Source organism: Colobus angolensis, unplaced genomic scaffold (assembly GCF_000951035.1).
Source record: "Colobus angolensis palliatus isolate OR3802 unplaced genomic scaffold, Cang.pa_1.0 Scaffold137, whole genome shotgun sequence".
NCBI classification, from domain to species: Eukaryota; Metazoa; Chordata; class Mammalia; order Primates; family Cercopithecidae; genus Colobus; species Colobus angolensis.
The window spans coordinates 9,114,267-9,136,420 of record NW_012114455.1 but is presented as its reverse complement, the minus strand read 5'-3'; the positions used below and the strand labels follow the sequence as shown (position 1 = coordinate 9,136,420).

Genomic DNA, 22,154 nt, shown 5'->3' with positions numbered 1-22,154 from the left:
CCCTAGCTGACATTTCTGTAAAGTGTGTGTTGCAGTGTCTACTTTGTGGAAGGGATTGGTGTGAAGAGTAGCCGCGGTGCATGTTAGCCACCTTGCAGGGAAACTGGAATGTAGTGCATGTTTCATAAGTGATACTTATTGTTAAGGCTTTCTTGGGCTTGACCAAGATATTTCGTAAACATAATTACCATTTTGAAGAAGTATCAGAAATAGGTTAAGACCTGAGTTCCAGGGTACAACAGCCATTGTAAGCGAGTTCCTGGGACTTTAGAAGGGCTTACTCTTCCGGTCATAAGCCAGTCATTTAATAAATCATTGCTCCTTTGAATTAAATGACACCTTTGTGGTTTAAAGGAGTTAATGTGCCTTCCAGAGTCTTTAACCTGCTCTCAGGGAATCACTTACAGCTTGGGAGGCTCCAGTTCATTTTGGAATATTGAGGGCTTAAGTGGAAGAGTCAGATTTTAATCTGTAATGTTTTATCATCTTTCCCTTTTTATCTTTTGCAGGCAACCCCCACCCTAACAAGTGCTTCAGTATCTAAAAATCCATCCTTCCTGTTCCATGTTGGGCTCCAAGTGCACCAATCCATCATCTTAACACTATTCACTGCAGTTTGTCTCAGCAAAAGGTTGGGTGAATGCGAATTGCACTAAAGAGCCTTTAGTGTCCACACAATCTAGTGCCTGCTTGGGGGGTTTGCACTTGCTGCTTTTATCTGCCAGGAACAATCTCGGGCTTTTCCTCCTTCTGGGAAGTTCCTACTGGGATCCCAGCTTAGAATTCCTGTCCTCAGGGCAGTCTGACACTCTCCCTATCCCCAGGTATATCTGTACCTAGTGCTTTCCTATCAATCTATTTTCTACACACACTTGTCATAAACGCAATCAATTCATGGTTTGGTGTTCTCCTCCCCCACTGCTCTCTGAATTTTGGAGGGGTGAGGACAGTCTTATCTTGCTTTACATTGTATCTCTTTGCATCACATGTAGTAGGTTTGTACCTGGCTCAGAGTAGGTATCTAAGAAATATTTATTGCATGAATGAATGGATACATAAAGTACCATGAGGTAATCTCTTCCTCAGCGCAGTTCTATGTATAGCAAAGAAAAGATATGAGTCAGAGGAAGTCCCTGTATCCTTGCCTAAGGTCATACAGCTGGTGTGAAGGAGCAGGACTGGCATCAGGCGGAGGCACACCTTGGACCCAGGGGGACCCCATCCCTGATCCAAAATTCCCATTTCCCATCTGGCCCTAGGAAGCTGGCCGCTGCCTTTGAAAAAGTTGGCCCAACACCGCCGTTCCAGAAGAGAGAAGCGTCGTCAGCAGTGTAAGTGTGACGGTCGGTCTCCTTGCACAATTGCCCGGTTTTGGTTGGTTTGTTCTCCCATCTTATTGCTATTTAAACACAGTTTTGATGATTTTGTTTGCTTTGGAAGAAGAAAATAAAGATTCACAGAAAGTATAAAATTGCATGTTATTACCCCAGAGAAGAAAGCAGTCCCCCTAGTAAATACGCATTGAAGCATTTTTATTTGTATTTGTATTTTTTAAAGATGTTTAAATAGACCCAGTAGACCGTAATATCTCTTTACAGACTTGGTGCCATCTATTGATTAAATATGCATTTATACATTTCTTCCTCTACTTTTTTTTTAAATAAAAGAGACATATGTTTTAATCATATAATAGACCTACAAGAACTGATCAGTGAAAACATGTATTTCTGTGTTTCCTTAAGGCAGATCATATTAGGCATACCAATTTAAACAATCATTTCCTGCTATACATCGAGGTGTGTTAAATGTGAATTTCATTAAAAGACTCAGAGTGTGCTCCTGTGTGTGCATGTGTGTGGACTAGGAAAAATGTTGGTAGAATAAATGGGCGTTTTTAAAACAAAAATATAGTTGACAGGGAAAGCTGAAAGAATGTAAACTGTGGAGTAAGAAAGACCCCAATTTCCTTGCCACTTATTAGTCTTAGAGGAGGGACTCGAGACTCTCTGTAACTTGTTCTATTTATTTATCTGTGAAATGGGCTGGCAATAAAGGTACGGAGAAAATTTATGAAGTTCCTAGGATTGTGGTTGGCCCAATACAGTTTAACGACAGTTTGTTCCTGTCTGGCCACTAGCTATTGAGTGGTAGTGTGTGCCCCTCTTTCCTGGAGTGGGGTTGGGACTGCACGGAACGTACCTCCATGTCCTCAGGTGCTACCGTACAGGCAGCGCTGGACTCGGTCCCCTCCTAGGCTGCCAGTGCTGCTCCTTCTCTCTCCTCCTTGTGGTTAAGAGTGCCAGTGGTGAAGGCAAGCCTTGAACTGGGGCTCCACGCCTGGACAGCTCTGCAATGTTGGGGATGTTATTAAAACTCTTTGAGCTCCAGTCTCTCCCTCTAGGCTGTGTGGGTGATAGATGAATAGGGGATTTGTAAGGTCAACACCTGAGTAATTGGCATGTGCATATTCAATAAAATGATAGTGCCTGATGTGATAATTTCTTCTAGGGAGTCGCTCACTTTGGAAATGGAAAAACCCAGGATTAAATTTTGGCTGTCACTAACTAGCTGTGTGACCTCGGATAAATTACCTAACCTCTCTAAGTCTCGGTTTCCTCATCTCTCAAAAAGGCATAATTACACCTTCATAGAGGACACGGATAGGAATTGAATGTGATAATATTTTTTTTAAAAAAATCTAGCCTGCAGAGGGTGAATACATGATGTCTGTTATCCGTAGAATGCCATCAGTCACCAAGTCCTCCTGACTCTTCTGCGTTCCACACACAACGCCCTTCTTTTCCTCTTCCACTGCTACCACCAGTTCCAGGATCTATCAAACTTGGGCCATGCCTACTAACAAGTGTGCTTGCCACAATCCCTCCTGTACACTTCACACAGATTAATTTCCATAAATTAACTCCCTCTCATTCACAGCACTCCCCTGATCAAAAAGAAATTAACTTTTTTCCCAGCGTGGGGGGATTTCTAAATCACTGGTCTAGGATTCAAGGTCTTTCTCTCTTGGTCTCCCAGCTCCTCCCCTAACTCCCTCCTGTAGGGTTTCTGGCTGTGTCTGCTCTCTTTCCGTCTGTGAGACGTCCATCTCATTTCTGTGACCTATCTTGTCTTTCCCACCATTTCAAGTCAGTTGCGTTCTCCAGTGGATTCAGCCACTGGTAATAATTCTGGATTTCTGCAGGATTCCAGCATTACCTAAAGGATTCACATATCAATTTGCTTGTGAACCACATGTGTGCAGTGATGAGGTGTACACAATTCGACTCTAATACTATGTATGTGTCCTATTATTTTTTAATGTACATTTGCAAAGTCACAATGTTAACTTTTGGCTGATCTCTTGAAATATATTGCATGCCCTTTATAGACAAGAACAAATCATATTCTTCATATTCCCAGCCTTGAAAAAATGACTATGTTAAGTAGGTACTTCATGAGTGTCAGCGGATGATACGATCATCATCTGTTTTCTGTTGTACTGCTGAAGTTTTCTGACTTGTTCATAAGGAGGGAAGTAATCAATTGTTTTACTTCTTTAAAAATAAACAGGATTTATTTTCTAGAAGGAGAGGAGCTCAGTCGGACCCAAAGAACTTGTTGGCAATTGGCTGCTTTATAAAAACGTTGTGGATTTTGCAGTAGGACGGACCTAGGTTTTTATCCTAACTCATTAGCTGTGTGGCAAGTCACTGAATCACTCTCAATTTCATTTGAAAATTCAAGGGTCATAATGCCTACAAGGAAGGACTCGGTGAGGATTAACTAAAGTGATAGAGGTGAATACCTGCCCATAGTAGGTGACTTGGGAAAACTTTGGGAATTGCAGTAAAGGAGGAAGGGAGAATTATCTGCTGTGGAGTGTCACTCACAGACCTCGAGGTGTGGACACATGGAACTGGGAAGGAATCCAAGCCACTTGAGGTCTTTGGAGGGCACTTGGGACAGAAATAGTCTGCTCAGTCCCTTCTCTAATACCTAGTGCTATCTTGATCACAGACCCTCCAAGTTCAGCGTATAGTTCAGTGGCAGCATAACTCAGTCAGCAAGGTGTGCTGCCTACAAGCATGTGTTAGGGAGGGCGAGCAGGCCATCTTAGAGCAGGGGAAAGTTGTGGGGTTTCTCACACCCAGAGATACTGCCTCCCTGTGTAAACTGTGTAAACTGCCGTTCCAGAGGAAGGGACAGACTGGACCCTGAAAAGGAGAAGCAAGAAAAAAAAACCAGAAGGAATCCACAGGTATCCTTCCCTGGCCTTCTCCTCGTGAAGATTTCCGATGACTTCAGCAAGTTTCCGCCTCCTTGAGATCTAATCTGAATCTGTCCCTGCCTATGCTGTAATCATAGCAATTGTTTGGGCTTCTATAGCATCTTGCCTTGGTAGAGTTTCAGAATGCTCTGATTGTGGGGAACTGGCCAATTCTCCTTGCATTGTTGGTTTAAAACTATAACATGCCCATCTCCTTGCTGGAAAAACCAATTGCTTCCAAGTGCTGTTAATGGCCGAATGGAGGGGTGGGGCGCAGATTTAAATGTCTGAGCTCTTCCTGTGGGTAGCAGTTCCCGCTCCATCCCTGCCTGGAGACTAGGAAGAAGGAAAAATGATAAGGAACTGGTGTGGGCATTAGTCACATTTCTGCCAAGCAATCTTTCTTTCTTGGTGTGCCTGAGCCCTGCTGGCAGTGCCAGGCCCTCTCCACTGCCCACCAAGGAGCTCGTGTGTGTTCACGTGTCCACGTGAGCCCCACACCAACATACTCACACAGATAGCAGCACGCAGGGCTGTGCTCCGGTGAGGGAGTGAGTGAGGGGCCGGCTTCGACTCCCCTTGGAGTCCAGCCTTCCAAGCAGGAAAGTCTCCTTGCGTCGCTCAGGAGAGTGGAGCCAATGCGTGCCTTGGAGGAGGTCTGCTCTGAGCCCTGTACAGATTGGTGCTGATCATTCTTACCAGTTGTGTGTATGTGCAAGAAAAAAATCAGAGACGCTGCCTGCCTGCTCCCATCTCTCGCGCTCTCTCTCTCTCTTCTGCTCTCTCCCTCCCTTTGCAAACATTGGATTTAAACCTGCTCAGAATTCAGCACAGAGGAAGGCAGCAGTGGTAGCAGCAGCAGAAGCAGTAGCAAGCCCGGCAGCTGAGAGCACCGCAGCGTCGAGATGTACCATCCTGCCTACTGGGTCGTCTTCTCGGCGACGACTGCCCTGCTCTTCATCCCAGGTACCGTACCGGGAAGGGTGTTTTCCCTGCCTGGGGCGATTGTACGACGTGAGAGCAGGAGAGGCAGCGGGGAGATGGAGAGGCAAGGAGGAAGGGGTGAGGACAGGGAGTGTGAGATGCGTGTGAGTGAAAGAGGTAGGCTTGCTGTGTGCACGCGCACACACACACTCACTCACACACGCAAATGCTTTCAGCACGGGATTTGCTCTCTATTCCGGGGACCCAGTGAGCTGGGTTCGAGATCTGCACCATGCTGTGAGGCACTGCTGTTTCCGTGAAAGGCACCAAGTGGCATTAACCAGTTGTGGTCCTGGGGGTAGGAGAAGAGGGGTTTGAACTCCCAGCCATAAATCCTTCTTGCTGCCCATGTTGGGACCTGCGGGGTGGAAGGGGCACTCTCTCTTCTCTCAGTCGTGGTGGTGTCTCTCTGTTTCTGAATCAGTCCAGATCTCTGCACCTCCCTATCTCTCTCTCTGTCTCTTTTCTCTCTCTCTCCACCTCTCCCCACTCTCCTCCTCCCTCCCTTCCTTCGGAACTGCTTTCCCCTACCCTCTCCCCCTGGAGCTCCTTCTCAGCCCCATCCCTCCTTCTCCGCTCACTCATCTGCTCCTGCATTTCTTGTCGTAACACAGACCCTCTACTGCCTGCCATCCTTTCTTTATCCTTCCACCAAATGGGCAGATTATGCCCTTGAAATTCGGAATCCTGTCAGTATCTCCCTGTTCCTTCCATCAGAAATGTGCATTTCCCTTGGCAGAATTTGGAATGCCCCTGCTGAGGGAAGGTTGGAAATTTGGATTTGCCTAATTCTCCCCAGCCCCTTCCCCACCTTGTCTAATGATTTAAATGTGATCCCACCTCTCACAGCAGTTACTTGTTTGGGGAAAACAAATCTGCAGTGACACAGGTAAGATGCTGCAATCCTACCAAAATGAGCTTAGCAGAAGCATTGCAAAATCCAAGGCATCTTAATAGATTTGATAATTGCACAGGAGTCCTCTGCAAGCAGACAACTGAATGCCTGCAGGCGTCTTTCAGACAATGCCGAGGGGCTAGGATATGCTTGCCAAGGTTTTAGGCAGCAGCAAAAGTGTCAGTTTCCATACCAAACCCCCGCACAGTCAGGATCTCCTTTTTTCCCCCAAATTTGTGATACATGCATTGGGTTAAACATCAGCTTAAACCTAAATTTTCATACATATATACACAGACCTGAATGCTAAGATTCTAAAACCTTACCTATCTTTTTTTAGGTAAAACATACAATTTTGTGTTTTTATATTCAGTATTACTTGGTAGGGTTTTGTGGAAATATTTTGGGGGTGTTGTTTTTAACAATGTAATTCCCCGAGTAGTCCTAAGATGCCAAAGTGAAATCGGAAAAATGGAAGTTTGCTGGGGGGAAAGAAGAGAGCACCAACTAAGACAAGTAATCCAGCCTGTAGTGTTTTGTAACGCCTTGTGAAGATGGCACTTTTTAAAGCAGGCATGGACTCTGCATAACCGTGTTCCCAGCTGTTTGGTTTAGGCTGACCAAGAAGTTCAGAGAGGGGGTTGTGGTTGCTGTTCTTCCAAATTCCAGCAGCATCCTAGGGGTTCAGCCTCGGCGGCTGTGCTCAGCAGGGAAGGCAGAGCCCACGGAACACTCAGGACCTGCCTGAGCCTGGTAGCGGGAGCCAGGTGGGTGCACTGGGTCCGCCGCAGGAGAAGACAAACTTTCCTGCATAGGCAAGTCCCCGGCTGGACGGCAGCTCCGGGGGACCTCCTCATACCCGCTTCCCCTCCTCTCACTGTGCTGGAGCAAAGATCAGGACTCCCATCCCGAGGGAATTCTGGCTGTGTGGATGCGCCCCTCCCGGCGGAAATCAGAACATTATGCTTTGGAAAGCAAGGCAGGGGGGTGAGCCCCAGTCTGCCGAAGCCGCATGGCAGTGCGCCCTGAAGGAGCCAGGAGCCAGGGTGAGACCTCCCTCTAGGGGTCCCGTGGCACTGCATTGCTGGGGAGCAGGCAGACCTTGCTTGCAGGAGAAGTACCCATAACTAAAGCCGGCTGAGGGAAAGGAGGATGAACCTGGGCCCCTGTCTGAATGTCCTGAGCATGGTGGATGACAATGACAAGCTATCCCCTGGTCTTCTGGGGGAGGGCAGGGCACGGCCATCGCTGCAACGTCCCCTGTCTCTGAAGAGTCTGTTACCTGCTTTGAGGGCTCCTCTTATGCTAATTGTGTCAGGAGCCCGGTAAGAACAAGAACAGGGAGGAGAAAAAGTTAGCCTTAGAAGGTGTCCGTGAAAGAACGCTTCCCGTCTTGAGGAGTTCCTGTGGGAAACCTGGCTGGATCTGGAAGTTCTGATGAGCTGCCATGGCTTACTGGTGACTTCTCCTGTCTCTTTTCTTTTACTTCCTGTTATAGCTTTAGACTTTTTCTTCTTTGTTTCAAATGATGATGCTTTTTCTCCCACAGGGATTAATACCAGCTTGTTAGCCACTTACTTTCCCTGTGTCTAAAGACAGAAGGCTGATGTAATAATGGAACCTTGACCTGGTTAGGCCTTGATGCCATTTTATTCTGCAGCTTCTATTTCTTGGTAAAACACGTTTCCATCCCAGAATAATTTTAAGGTTAATGCTGTTGTCGCCTGGTACCTTCCACGGGGAGACTGATGTCACAAATAGCTTTTCTAGGCAGAATTTCTGGGATGGAAAAGACAGTCACACGTGGAGACAGTGATGAGCCCACACCCAGGACAGGGCAGAGGGCCAGTGGCCAAGTGACTTCTCACGCTAGAGGCACAGTCTGAGGCGCTGGACACCCCTGGTGGGGGTAAGTCTGTTGTTCCAGTAGGAGCAGAGAGAGTCTGGGCTGGTGGTCTTCTTGACCTTGGGTCTGGGGGCTCTGTAGGAAGCAGGAAGCGCATATTGCTAAATACGTGCATCAGAATCACCTAGGAGGAGAGAGGCTGGTTAAAATGTGGAGTCCCTGTCCTCATCTCAGCATTTGGAGCTAGCATCCCAGGTCCTTCTGATGACCTGCAAACCAGTCTGTCTGTCACTTAAAACCTGTGCCCATGGTCTACAGTATTTGAGTATTTGAGTCAAAACTCATCTTCTTCCTGCTTTTTCTCCTCCAACTTTGAGAAATGGCTCTGTGGCCACGGGGCAGGGTGGAGTAAGGGGGAGAAGGTGTTGTCATCGCCCGCAGCCAAGGCTCAGTTCCTGAGGCGTGGTGCTGCCCAAGGCCTGCCAGGGTCCAGCGCCATGATGCAAGGATTGCTAACCTGGAAGGCTTCTTTGCTCAAATTCAGACCATGACTTCCTGTTTGTCCCCTTCTTCTTGGCCCATCATGTTTGTGTCTTCCTCGTCTTGTGAGTCTAAGCAGGGACGTTAGCTGGGAGGGGTCCCCATTTACCCAACCTGGATTGGGCTGTGTCTTCATGCACTGATCTGTGAGCACTGGTTCTGGCTACAGCTTCATCTCCTACACCTTAAACAGGCTTTGCCTTCTTCCTTCTTCCTTCAGGGAAGGACTTCTTTCTTCAGGGAAGTCCCCAAATCTTGAGTTTCTGGGCTGGGATGTTTGGCTTTGGGGTAAGGCCTGGGGGTGGGCTCTACAACCAAGTTTTGATGAATTCCTTTGCTGCTCCTTAGCCTCTCAAGGGAGCATCTGGTCATTAGCAAGTCCTCAACATCCTTTAGGCCATCATGGATTCATGCCATCATGTGGCCCCCAATCCCTTAAAAATGATTGACATGTTAATAAGGTTAGACCGCGTCGTCTGCATTCAGCACGGGCCCAGTGGCAATAGCAGGCACTGAGAAGGAGATAGCATCAGCTGCCTCATGAAGATGGCTTTTTCAGTAGCCTGGAGCTCGGCAGCACTACTCAACCTGAGATTAATCAGAGATCCTGATGGGCCTGAGGTTCTCCCATGTTCCCTGGGTCCTGTCTGCCTTTGTGCTTTCTCGAATTCTTAGCAACCTTGGCCACATCTCTGTAACCTAGAAAAATACAGAATGAGATTCTTGAAACAGCTGGCACTTGCCTGCATTTGTTGTCTAGCAGCTCTGGGCCTGGGTCTCCCATGCCAGCTACTGGGAACTACCTCTGGTGGTTACAGCCTCAAATCTGTAACCACCCAGGGTTGCCTGGGGCTGAGTGCACTTCTCTTTAGGCGGGAATCCCCGCAAGCCTCTAAGTATGCTGAAAGCTGAGAGTGATCTCTTTGATTAGTTGCTTTCTGAGGCTTATTTGGTTGGTTCAAGGCATCCTCTAAGTCTCAGTTTACCAATCTGTAGAATGGGTTCCAGCCGTGTATGAACCTTGTTTCCAATTGGACAGAGTAGCTGAACACCTGGGTTAGATGATAACAAATAAACATTTGTAAAATTTTATTATTAAAAAAACTCATCCTGGTCCTCTAGGAATAGGGCAAAGAGAGAAGGCAACTCACGTGTTGGAGAAGGAGAGAGGGCATTCCTCATTGTTTAAAATGGGAGAAGATGAGGTAGAATCACACTGACCATGCATGTATGTCTTTGTCACAGTGATGAAAATTAGTAAAAGACAATCTAGTCCTTCATTGATTGACCAAGACTTTATATAGGTTCTGATTAAACACAATGCATTAAGATATTCTCCTGCCTCAAAAACCATTTATCCAGTAAAATAGGAAGATATTAAGCTTTTTCTTCTTTTTGACCCCCAGTGAAATATACATTCTGACTTTGAGCTTTTAGGTCTCAGTTTTTCTGCTGTAGAAAACTAGGGCAACAGACATGGCACCTTTGGTCTCCCAAAACAGTGTTTTGTGGTATTTCTGGCGGGGTGCTAGATGCATGGACTTGTCCATCAGCCTTGGACAGCTGGAACTCCAGGAGCCCCATCTAATAGCCTTTGGCCTGTGGGCACTGACTCTCCTGTTGCTGGTCCGCTGGACAGGGACCCCCTCAGCCTGCAGCCCTGTTTGCAGATGGACTGCTGCCATCCGCCTGCAGCTGCCTGGGGCTGGAGACAGAAGAGATATGGAAGCAAACTGTGATTCCTGTCAGTGAGCTCAAGTGTCAGCCCCCAGATGGTCTGTGGCTGCTGACAAACCAGGCTGTCAGGAGCAGTGGACGTTAGCACCTCTGATACTGACTGGCACTTTCCAGACAGGGAGGGCTGGGCAGGTGGCTTCACCTTTGGGCGGCTCTGCTCTCCCACTCTTTCTGATCCCAGTCCTCAGTGCAGGGCTAGGTGCCGAGGACATTTGTACCTCTTGCCTTTTATGCTGTTGGTGGGATACTCAGACTTAGAATTTGTTACTGATCTGCAAAGCCTTGTTACCTCTGCATTTTCCCTTAGGGGTGGGGATGGCTCTAACACAGTAGGGCATGGATGTAGTTCCACTTGCTGGATTTATACACCACTCACTTGATACCCCAAGATGGTGGTATTTGTATGGCTCAGGGAAGGATTAAAGGTAGCTCTGAGAAGGGAGCCAAAAGAAATCCAAAACCAGAGAGAAGCTTGAAGACGAATGTGCTTGCTACCGCCTTCCTCTAGGCATGCGAACGTACATTCCCTCCTCTCTTCCTCACTACCCTCTTGCCAACCATAGATGCATGCCCCTTCCTGCACGCATATACACGGAAGGCACGTGTGCATTTCCAAGCCAGAGTTTAGCTACTCCCAAAATCACATTCACAGCTCTTTAAGGAAAGCAAGTCCTCCCTCTTGCCTTCTATATCTGCCTTTTCAGGACTCCCAACTGTAGCCCCCGGCCTTGGTGCTCTCCCTGTGGGTACACATGGCAGGAGGCCCACAAGCTGCCTGTGCCAGACATGGCCATACATGTGTGAGTGCTTCTTCCGAGCAATGCAGAGATTCCCTGCACATCCACCCACTCGCCTCTGAGCCCCAGAGCCAGTAAGTAGGTGCTAGAGGCAGGACTTGCGCTTGTCTCCCATCACCTCCTGTCCCCACCCCCACCCCAGACCTCTTGGTTCGGAGAGGCTGGGGACCATCCTGCAGTCACTAGACTAACTTAATTAAAAGTTTACAAAATGCTTTGAGAACCCCCTGGGCAATGTGTTGGGTAAGTGCAAAGGATTATCATTATGATGCAGGTGCATTCTCGTTAATGAGTGGAGATGCTGTGCTGAGAGACCCCCGGAAAGGCCAAGATGAATCGATGCAGGAGGACACAGGCCATTGATTGGAATGGCTGCTTGCGCTTAGCATGGGAAATGATAAGTGACAATCAGATTGCACACTGAAATCCAACGTGGAGAAAAGCAGGCTATCTAGCACTTCAAGGGGCAGAGTCTCTCAAATGGCCTGAGCGGTCATTCTTGAACTTTTATTCCTGGGGAATTTACAAATGGTACTTTACCACACTTGGGAGTTACGAATGGTTTTAGAAACACAGTGGCTCATGCCTATGGATCATCTGGAAAAAATTATCTTTGGTCTCATTTGTTCTGCACTAAGAGACTGTGAGGTAGGCAGGGTAGATGTGGCCCTGTTGTGATCTGATCTTCGCGTTGCCTAAAACCCTGTGTAGACTTCTTGATGACTTTAGAATAGACTTCGAAACACTTCAAATGACCCACAAGGCCATGATCTGGCCCTGTGTCCATCTAGCTTCATCTCCAGCTCTCTGTCTTTCTGGCTCTGGGCTGTAGTCACTCTGGACAATCTCAGTTCTGCAGACAAGGCATGTTCCCTCCTTCCTCAAAGGCTTCACCTGTCAGGTTACCTGAGCTTGGGAAAGTCTGATCCTCTTATCATTTTTTCTGACTGCACATCCTTTCCATCCTGCAGAACTCGGCTTAAATACTGCTTTCCCGGGGAACATTCTTTATGCTTTAAAGTAGGTGAGGCCTCCCTGTTTATTGTGGAAGTCCTTGGAACCAGGTTTCTCTTTTCTAAAACTGTGAGTCCATATATTTCTAACTAATTCTTGATTGTATGTCTCTCTTTCCTCCCTGGACCATTGTTTATACAGGCAGATACCACACCTGCTTTGTTCTCCAATATATTCTCACTGCCTAGCACGCACGGGAGAGAGCAAGTGCTCAAACAGTATTTGTTGAACAAATAAATGAGAGAATGAATGAATGAATGAATACATAAATGCTGAGTGCTCACTTACTTTAGGCAATCATTCTGTTCCATCCCACTGAGTCCTCAAAGGCGTTGAGGCCCCCAGGTTGGCCTGCCCAGCAGCTTCTCCTCTGCAGTGTGAGGGCAAGAAGTTTGGGGATGTGCCTTGCTTCTGAGAGATGGGAATGTGCAGGGAATGCTTATAGTGATTAGTCATTCCAGTGTTCTTGCTTGTCAATAAAGACCAGCTCCGAGCTACCGACCAAACACTCATGCAGCAGCACAGAGCTGGAGCAGCACACTTTTGGATCTCACATCGCACACTGCGACAGACACGCCTGAGAGTGTGAGTCGTTCCGTAAACACAGATGTGGGCCCTCATGTGGGCTATTGGTTTAATACAAACTAAAATTACTCAGCACATTTAATCAGGGTATCTGTTGAAATGTCCCCGATTATTTGAAATTTAGAGTCACGCCCACGGCGCTAACAAGTAAAAATTGCACCGATCAAAAGGAGAATTCTGCTGTTCATAGGAAGTACCGTGTTGGGTTAGAGATACAAAAATGCAGTGGCATAGCAGAGGGTCCTGAATGGTCAATCAATGCTTAAATGGGTCGATGTTCATATGGAAAAGGTAAAAAGCAGCTTAGTAAACCACAGGATATAAAAAAGGGTGCTGTATCACTTCTTGCACCTACTCATTTATCACAGTCTGGCCTATTTCAGAGTTGCTATTATATGGCTATGAGATTCTGAATGGCAGAGATCTTGACTTATTCATCTCTGAGTACTCTACAGTACCAAGCACATTCGTTTATTCAACATGTGATTTATTGAGTGATTACTATGTGACAAATACTATGCTAGACATTGGGAACGTATGCCTGAACAAAAACTGTGATGGTTCCTGCTCTCATGAAGTTTACATTCCAGAGGGAGAGACAGATATGCGTCAAACAAACACCCATATAATTGTGAAATCATGACTGAGATAAAACTACGGAAGGGGAGGTGTGTGGTGCTGTGATTGCCTGTCAGGAGAGCTTGATCTTGCCAAGGAGGCTGGCGAAGCCTTCGTTATGAAAGTGACAATTGAACAGAGATATGAAGGAGGATGAGTAGAAATTATCCAAACCCAAGAGCAAAGACCAAAGGAAGAGGCAGAATGAATAGGAAGGGCAGAAGTCCTGTAGCATGAAGAATCAGCACATTCTCCCACCTGGCTGGAGTGTAGAGGAAGAAAGCATGGGTCAAGATGAGGCTGGCAGGCTGGTAACGGGTCAGAAGATGAAGACAGCCCTTGAAGGTCATGTGAATCATTTTGGTCTTTATCCTAGAAAGAATGGAACTCCATTGAGGTGATTCATGATTTACATTTTTTTATTCTTGTTCTTGTTGCAGTTGGCAGAATGGATTGTGAAAGAACAAACCGGGAAGGGGTAGACTAGTTGGAAGACTACTGTAGTAGTTCAGATGGGAGATGGCTGTGCCTTGGAACTTAGGAAATATTGGTTGGAATGGAGACACGAATGCATTTGAGAGCCTTTAAAAGAAAGTTGTGGGTGAGAGTCAGAATATGCAGAACTGAAATCTAAAAGTCTCCCCGCTCTCAGCACTGACACCCCTGGGAGAATGCTGAGAAGAACATCTGTCCTCAGGTTCCTGCTTGTATGTGATCTCTTTCAGTTTAGGTGTGATCTTGTCCTGGAACAAGGAATGGGTTGTTTTTAGAAATCCCATACTTCTTAGCAGTCTAATAATCTCAGTCTCTTAACTGGTGTCCTCTCTGGGTCTAATGTAGGGTGTAAAATGGAAAACTCGATTTCTCTATCCTTCAAAAATATTACAAAAAGCCCTAGTTGTGTTTTATCTGCTGGATTCTGCTTGTGGTTGTTTCCTCCTGGAAGAAACCAGGCATTTTAGAGATGCTCTAAATGGACCCCAAAGTAGCTTGTGGCCACCAAGATGCAACTATTTCACAAATATTATCATGATGCAAAGTATGTATGACCTTCCCATGGCCCACCACCTGGACACCTCTGAGCAGAGAGTGGCACCTATGGCTGGCTCCATACAAACATTTTTTAAATTGCGGTAATTTATTTAAAAAGTGAGAGGTCCTTGGAATCAAAAGGGACCTTGGAAATTGTCAAGTTGAGTGCTTTCATTTTATAGATGAAGAACTCGGGCAAAGGGCATTTGAGTGTCTTACCTGAGGTCACGTAGTCAGATAGTGACTGAGCCCCCTCTTGAATACAGCTCTTCTCATCACCTGTCGGGTGTCATATCAACATCATAGTGAAGGGCTGGGCTGAACTTTGCCTCCCAGTCTGGTACCTTGCTGGAAAACGGAACTATAACCTTGGCCATTACTCTTCCCTTGAAGCTCTCTTACCTTGGTGTACAAAGAGCACTGTGGAACAGGTAGCTCCAAGCTCCCTCTTACCCAAAGATTAGAGTCCAGGTCAAAAACAAACAAACAGAAGCCCTGTCTCCTTCAGAGGCATTTGCATCCTTTGAACGACCTTTGTAAGGAACTGGGAGACTTCCAGAAATACCTTGCTCCTTGATATGCAGAAGAATATGTTCAGGGTAGTACAATACCAAATGCCAGATATGTGTCAACTTGACTTGTTTGGTCTACACACCATGACAGGTACCTGATTTTATCATCACTTCACTATCAAAACATCTATTTTTAAATATCTGGTTGGGCTTGGCTCTGCACTAAGCCAAGAGAAAAGCTATACTGAGAATCCCACAGTCTCTATATTAATGGTTCATGCTAAATGGTGGTGTAGAGTGTACAAATCACATACATGTGCAGCACGACTATTTTGTGTGCTACTAAGGGAAGAGCCAAATGCACTAAGTCTTCTTACCTCCCCACTCCTAACACCACCGCACTGCCCGTAACACCACCGCACTGCCCCAAACACCACCGCACTGCCCCTAACACCACCGTACTGCCTTCACAGTTGACAACATAGGCATGGGTGTAATCAAAACAGTAGGTCCAAAAGAGCCGTAGACAAATGTAGAACAGGAAGCCAGAGTTCAGACTCAAAACCATGTCAGATATGGTCAGATGGTAGCAGGCTGAAGCAGGACAGTGGGGAGGCCATGCCCCTATAGGAATTTCCATTCCTAGGAAGAAAGGCCGACAGAAGCTTTTGGTTTCTCCGAATAAGCTAACCTGGTTCTCCTGAACAGCCCAGTGCCAAGGGATTTCCCATACCCCTGAAAGAGAGGAGGATGTTGGAAGAGAGAATGTGGCAGATGGAAATAGCCCATCAGCTTACAGGCTCCAAGAGAAGCTGGAGTTTCCTTGGGAGTCCCCTGGCTTTATCCCATGGAGGAGAGAGTGCCCAGTCTTACTTGGCACTGGGATGGATGCCTCTTTGGGTGAAGCCCAGATGGGAAGGAATGATGAAAACCACTATCAGCATTTTGCATCTTTTTCTGGTGGGCCCCACCCTCCTTTTGTTTGGGGAGAATTCTTGGGAGTCAATGGATACTACCTTATAACTGCCATCAGTTTAGCCCACAATGTCCATGAGGATTGGGCCACTTCTTTGTTATGGCCCAGATGACTGTCTCTTTTCTTCTTTCACTTAAATTATTTATTTTTAAAGCCATTAGCTATCCTGCCACCACCTTGTGGAAGGAAGCATGGACTTTCTGATCCAGGACACGGCCTCTGACTTTGCCTCTCAGCTTATGAACCCAGTGATCTTGGGCAAGCAGTTTAATGTACTGAATACCTTTAATTCTCTCTGTAAAATCCAAAAGAACTGTTTTGCCTCATTCCCAAAGTGGACCCAAAGATCAGGAGAGGGGCCGGATGGACCCACCCCTTCTGAAGTGCTGTGCAGTTCCGCGTTGCCAGGTCTCCTTGCCTTGCTTCAGAAGGCGACTCTTGTCTGGGCATTTCTCCTCCATTTTCTGTGACTTCCTCTCTCTCTGGCTGGGACGGCTTGTGATGATAACTAGCAGTGGAGTGCATGCCAGAGAGTCTGTGACTCTTGTTTTGGAGCAGGAGGCCTATCCAGGGAACTCCTGCATTCACTTCCCAGGCATGAGTCAATGTTTGGTTTGCCTCTTTTTTTCCCATGGAGAGCACTGGGAAGTGGCTTATGTTTCCCCAGCTGAGCCTTGCCAGAGAACATGGACTCTGCCATTTGGGTTGTGATGACAGACCTGAAACGGGTTCAGAAAGAGCTCCAACATGGAGCCTCAAGTCAAGCTAAAAGTGCTCTCCAGCTCCATGAAGACCAGGCCTGGCTGATAATGCCTGCCTCTTATGGCTGTAGTCACTACTAAAAGTAGAACTTTAGGGAACGGTGTTTGGCTGGAGAATATCTTTTGTGGAAAGAGGGGTCCTCTTTGATACTACTGAATACGTATTAGAAAGGGGCCTGACTGATTTCTGTACACATGGGCTGATGAGTGCATCCCTAGAGGTTAGATTCGTCTTTGCTCAGGCCCAAGGGGAAACCACAACATCATCTCAGGTCCCCACAAAGCCTTGCACCCATGCTGGGCTAAGTCCAGAATGAGCACCACGGATTCAGCACCGTTGTTTTTCTGCTTGCGTGGGAGAATGGGACTGCCTTTCTGGACTCAGTCATGCGCCCATCTTGTACTCTGCCCTAATCTGGCAGGCTCAGCTTCTTGGGAGCCTCAGAAAAAGACCCAGCTCAAGCAGGGATGGTGAGCTGGCCTGCAGTTCTGAAAAGGGCCCTTGAGACCAGGAACCTCCCATGCAAACTGCACTTGGGAGGAGTCCTTCTGTCTGTGTTACCAGGCGGTCTTCTGGGCAGCAAAAGCCCGCAAGGACTTCAGCATAAACTGGGTCTCGAGGACAGTGGAGCTCTTTGTACCTTACCCACACACTGAGTCTCCGTCTTGCCAGAGGTGGGGTGGAGAGCTGCTCTAGCCTTCCTTTGGAACTAGAAAATTCATTCTTCATTATGTCTTCATATTCATAAAGGGCTCTGAGCCTCACTTTGTATGGGCAGACTCTCAGAGATGTAAGATGGCACCATCTAGCTTTGCTTGTGAGCTGCTCAGCACCCAGCCCCAGGTCTTTCTCACATGCAGTAGAAGCTATGTTGATGTGGACAAATTTCATAGAAACAGTGGATGCTACTTTAGAAGGCAATTAGACACAGCTAAACTTGACTGGTTGAAGTCAGGTTTGTCTGGCAGGCACATGTGCCTGTAGATGAGAGGTGCGGGAGAAGCCACTGACACTTTTACTCAGTCAGTATTCCAGAAGCACCACTGCAGCATGTGTGCCTGGGAGGGCAAGAGGTTTGTTTGTTATCAAGGTCACATTTTATGCCGTGGCTGAAGAGCAGAAACACAAGAGAGAGAGTTCAGGAAGATAGGGGAGACGGGAGAAATCAAGAAAGATGCATTATAGCTTTTTTCCCCCTCGTAAAAAGCATCTTATAATCTTGGTTCCCCTTTATTTTCAACTGTTCATGATTATTTTTTAGCTACATTTTGGTAGTGATATCTGGGAACAGAGTGACTGTGACAGATTTTTCAGTAAAGTTTCCCCCGTCCTTCTGTTGTGTCTCTCCCAGATGCTGGCTGTAGGACTTGCTTCACCATCAACAGATCTCACACTTAGGTCTATGGCTGGACTTTATTTTTCCTCAAATATTTTCTCAAATAAATTAATACACAAAAATATCTTAATTACGCATTCAGGATTTCCTGAAGTCTCCTCTTTTGTATTGCATTAAACATTTGGTGGTAGATGGCAGAGTGAAGCCAGAAAACTAAGGTTAGAACTAGGTAGAAAGTTAGGAAAAAAGCGGGACTAGGAATGTCTGGAAACCAGAGACAAGGAAGGGCAAAGGTGAAGCCCAGGCCACCCAGCACCCAGCACAATGGCTGCTGGGACAGAGACGGAGGCAGAAGATGAGTCAGTCACCTGCTCACAGTGCACCAGGGAGAAGGAATCCTGAGCCCTCAGGATGTTCCCGTATAGGCCGAGGACCTCCCGTGTTGAAGAGGAGGAGAGAGGCTTTCAGGGACTGTTACCCACAGGGCAAGCACCTCTGTGGGCTGCTCCCTGCCTGACACACCAGAGGGCAAGTTGCAGCAGTCAGACATGGCAGAACCCTAGGGGGTGGGCACAGGGCATCTCAGCATGGACAGAAGCTGCCGCAGATCTTCCGACCTGCCACTGTTCACAGCCCAGCCCCACATACATCAGGACCTGCCACTGTCCACGCCCCAGCCCCACACACACCAGCACCTGCACACTGCCCAGCCATAGGCACACACACACCTGTGCATGCAAATTTATATGCACACACTCACACACACACTTGCATACACACCCACACCCACACACACTTATATACAAACATCCATGCACACACACTTGTACGCACAGATACCCATACATACCTGCCCACACTTACACACAAACCCATTCATGCACATCCCTATGCACACACACATACACACACCATGCCTGCACACCACCCACCCATATGAGCACACACACCCACCCCCACACAACACTTATACACACTCCCGTACACATTACACACATACATACCTCGCCTATATCCACACACACCACCCACCCCACCCACCCCCCACAACCATGCACACTCATCTACACACACACCACATACACATATGCACACCACACTCCTCTTGTGAACCTCTTTTTGCTCATGAGGGTCTTTTGGAGGCTGTCTCTCTGTAACATCAGAGGCAGAAGTGCCATGGGACTCTTCCTTGGAGCTGGCAGTGCTAGAGAAAGAGACGCTTCCTGGGCATCAGACATGGAGCAAGTGAGGACCCCAGTCATCCTCCTTGTCCATTCTGTGCCTGATGCTCAGCAAGGTGCACAGCCTTTACTGTTCCCACTGTGCACACAAGGTAGCCACGGGCACCGCCTGAACGAGCGGCTGTGGTTACTCAGTCACTCACTGTGGCTCAGAAAACTCCTTTAGTCCTCACCTCCCTTCTTCAGAAACACCTTGTTCTTCCTGAGATGTGTCCCTCCATTCCGCTCTGTGGCCCGGCGCTGCTCACTGCTGCTTGGACCCTGGCACCGATGACTTTGCCCAGGAGTCAGCCTGGCTCTAATTAGTTTTCTGTCCCCTAAGACGATGCCTCTCAGGTGGCTTCCCACAGCTCCTTGTCCTGATGCCTTGGTTTCTGTCTGTGCAGTCCAGACCCCACCACCCTAGCAGTGAGTTGCAGGGAGTTGCCCCCACTCCCTAACTCCCTGTTGCCCCTTATCACCCAGAGGACTTCCGCTTTTATTACACCAGCTGTACGTGATCACCTTCCACTATTAAAAAATTAAGACCCACTGTCTTAATTTGTGGGCTCCCAAATTCTTGTTTATGAGCTCCCATGGTTTTTACAAAACACATTTTAAGCATGCACATACAGTATATATCTATGCATATATAAATGATATGTATGTGACTACTACACATGTATAGCAATATATAATCACTACACATATTTTTTCTCATATATAGTGATAAAAAGGGTAAGAAAAATAGATAAAAATAGGAATTCTGATATTCCTTCCTTTCACATCCATGTATCACTCAGAGGACCGTTGGGGACAAGCACCACTTTGGAGACCATTGCAGAGAGTCAGGCCACGTGACTGGGAACGGAGTCCAGACAGAAATGTCAAATCATTCTTGGCAAGATGCTTCTAATGACTTGGCTCTGACTGGCTCCCTCTGGGACTTCGCATGGGGATGTGTCCTTGGCCACAGCACACTCTGGATGTGGGTACAATGCCGTTGCTACGGAAGACCCCATCTTGTGGCAACTGTGATGTTCTTCAACAATGCTGTCTTTGTGGTAAAAATGAGTAACACGTCAGTGAATGCAGACCTGCATCCAGAATATTCTGTTGTTTATTAAAAAAAAAAAAAAAAAAAAAAGACCACTGAAAGGAAATCAATGCAAAACAGTCTTTGCAAGAAGAAAAGGCCAAAGACAGGGACCATCCATCCCCATGGCTCATAATTCTCCATCTCCAGGGTTCTCCACCTTCTCCCTCTCTGTCCCGGCTCTGCACTGGGGACCATGCACCCTGAGGACACCGAGGCCTTCGCTTTCCTGGTTTAGGCTGGAAAGCACCCTTTGTCCCTGAGGAGAAATTCGGCTGAGGTAGGGTTGGAATTTTCCAAAAGAGATATTATTAAAACATATTCATGGAGATACACGGAAAAGAGCAAAACTCGGAAAAACTGGAAGTGGATGCCTCTTCCTAGCATCGTTTTTATCCTGAAGTGACTGGAGTCCAGCCCCAGCCCCGGCGGTGGTGGCGTGAGTGTGTCCCCCAGATCTTTGGCCGTGGCAAGTGTGAGTGACCAGGAGCCTCGGCGGTGGCTCTCCGGAGCCCCTGACTGTGACGGCTCCCAGGTGGCATTCTCTCAGCCATAACAGAACGCAGTGGAGAGATCAAGTCAGGTCCGCGGGTGGGACATGCGTCTCCTCTGATGGAGACGGACACGAAGAGCTGCGCTGTGCTGTCTGCCTCCCCCCACCAGCTGCCGGCCTTGCTGTCCCTTCACGGGGGCCGCAGTCCCCAGCCTCTCCCAGCTCTGGTGGCTGCTGCCCGGCTTCTCTCCCAGTTGTTTCTCGTGATAAGCGCCCTGCACACGTGGACCTGTCCTGACGTCTGGTCGGTGGAGGACGAGGCTGGCGTCGTATTGAGCAGGTGTGGGAACCAGCGCCGGCCTCCAGCGCCGGCCTCCACTGATCAGTTTCTGGTCTGTTGTTTGCTCAACTGCTCACTCTGTGAAGTTGAACCAGGACTCACTAATGGCGCTGTGAGGACTGGGAAATCTTTAAGACCAGTAGAAACTTTTTTTTTTTTTTTTGCCTGTTCTTGGCAGAATCCAGGAGCCCTGGCTCTTGGAGACCCTGCCTTGACCCTTGAGGAAATTAAACATTTTTTAACATGTTCCCCCAAATTTCTCACTTGAGTTTCTGGCTTCTCTGGACTGATCCTAAAGGTGCTTCCTTTCCCTCTTGATGCACCCTAAGTCCATTACGATTGATCTTATCTGTGTTTCTCATATTCCTGGTTGGTTATCTGGGGCGTAGTCACTGTTTGGCTCATAAAGCTGGTCTACCCTTCAGTAATGTTCCTGTTCTTGATTCTTACGGTTTTGTATTAGTTTCTCGAACTGATTTTTCTATTATCCCCGTGGCATGGCTTTTCAACCCTGGCGCTCTTGACGTTTTAGGCACAATTGTTCTTTGCTGTGTGAATTCCCTGTGCACTGTACGATGTTTACTCTTGACGTTTCAGGCACAATCGTTCTTTGTTGTGTGAATTTCCTGTGCACTGTATGATATTTAGCAGCATCCCTGGCCTCCACTCACCGGATGCCAGTGGCACCTTCTGAGCTGTGACAGCCCAAGATGTCTCTCGACATAGCCAAATGCCCCCTGGGGAACAAAATCGTTCCTGGTTGAGAACCACTGCTCTGTGATTTTAAATGGCCAGTGCAGTATCCTAGCAACCCCTCTGGCTGAAGAGAGTTGTCTTCCTCCCAGCTGGTGAAAGATGGCCTTCTCTTCTTGTATCATAGAACTGCACCTCTGACCTGCTCTGGTTCAAGTCTGTGAGGAGCTTCTGGTTCTCAGCTTATGTGTTTCCCTGGAAATTCAGTTTATCCAGAACCTGTAAATCAAGTCATCAAATTTTTCATCTTTTCCAGAGCACCTTTAGGATCAGTCCAGAGAAGCCAGAAACTCAAGTGAGAAATTTGGGGGAACATGTTAAAAAATGTTTAATTTCCTCAAGGGTCAAGGC

At 47.4% G+C, this 22,154-nt stretch overlaps 1 protein-coding gene across 1 annotated transcript in view; it reads left to right on the top strand.

Annotated features, from left to right (window-relative positions):
* The first annotated feature begins 4,512 nt into the window (after nt 1–4,512).
* OPCML (opioid binding protein/cell adhesion molecule-like) overlaps nt 4,513–22,154 on the top strand; it is a 1,158,639-nt gene continuing 1,140,997 nt past the window's right edge. The window contains exon 1 of the mRNA XM_011934706.1: nt 4,513–5,233. The gene's annotated coding sequence lies outside the window, so the exon portion shown is untranslated. The remainder of the gene's footprint in view (nt 5,234–22,154) is intronic.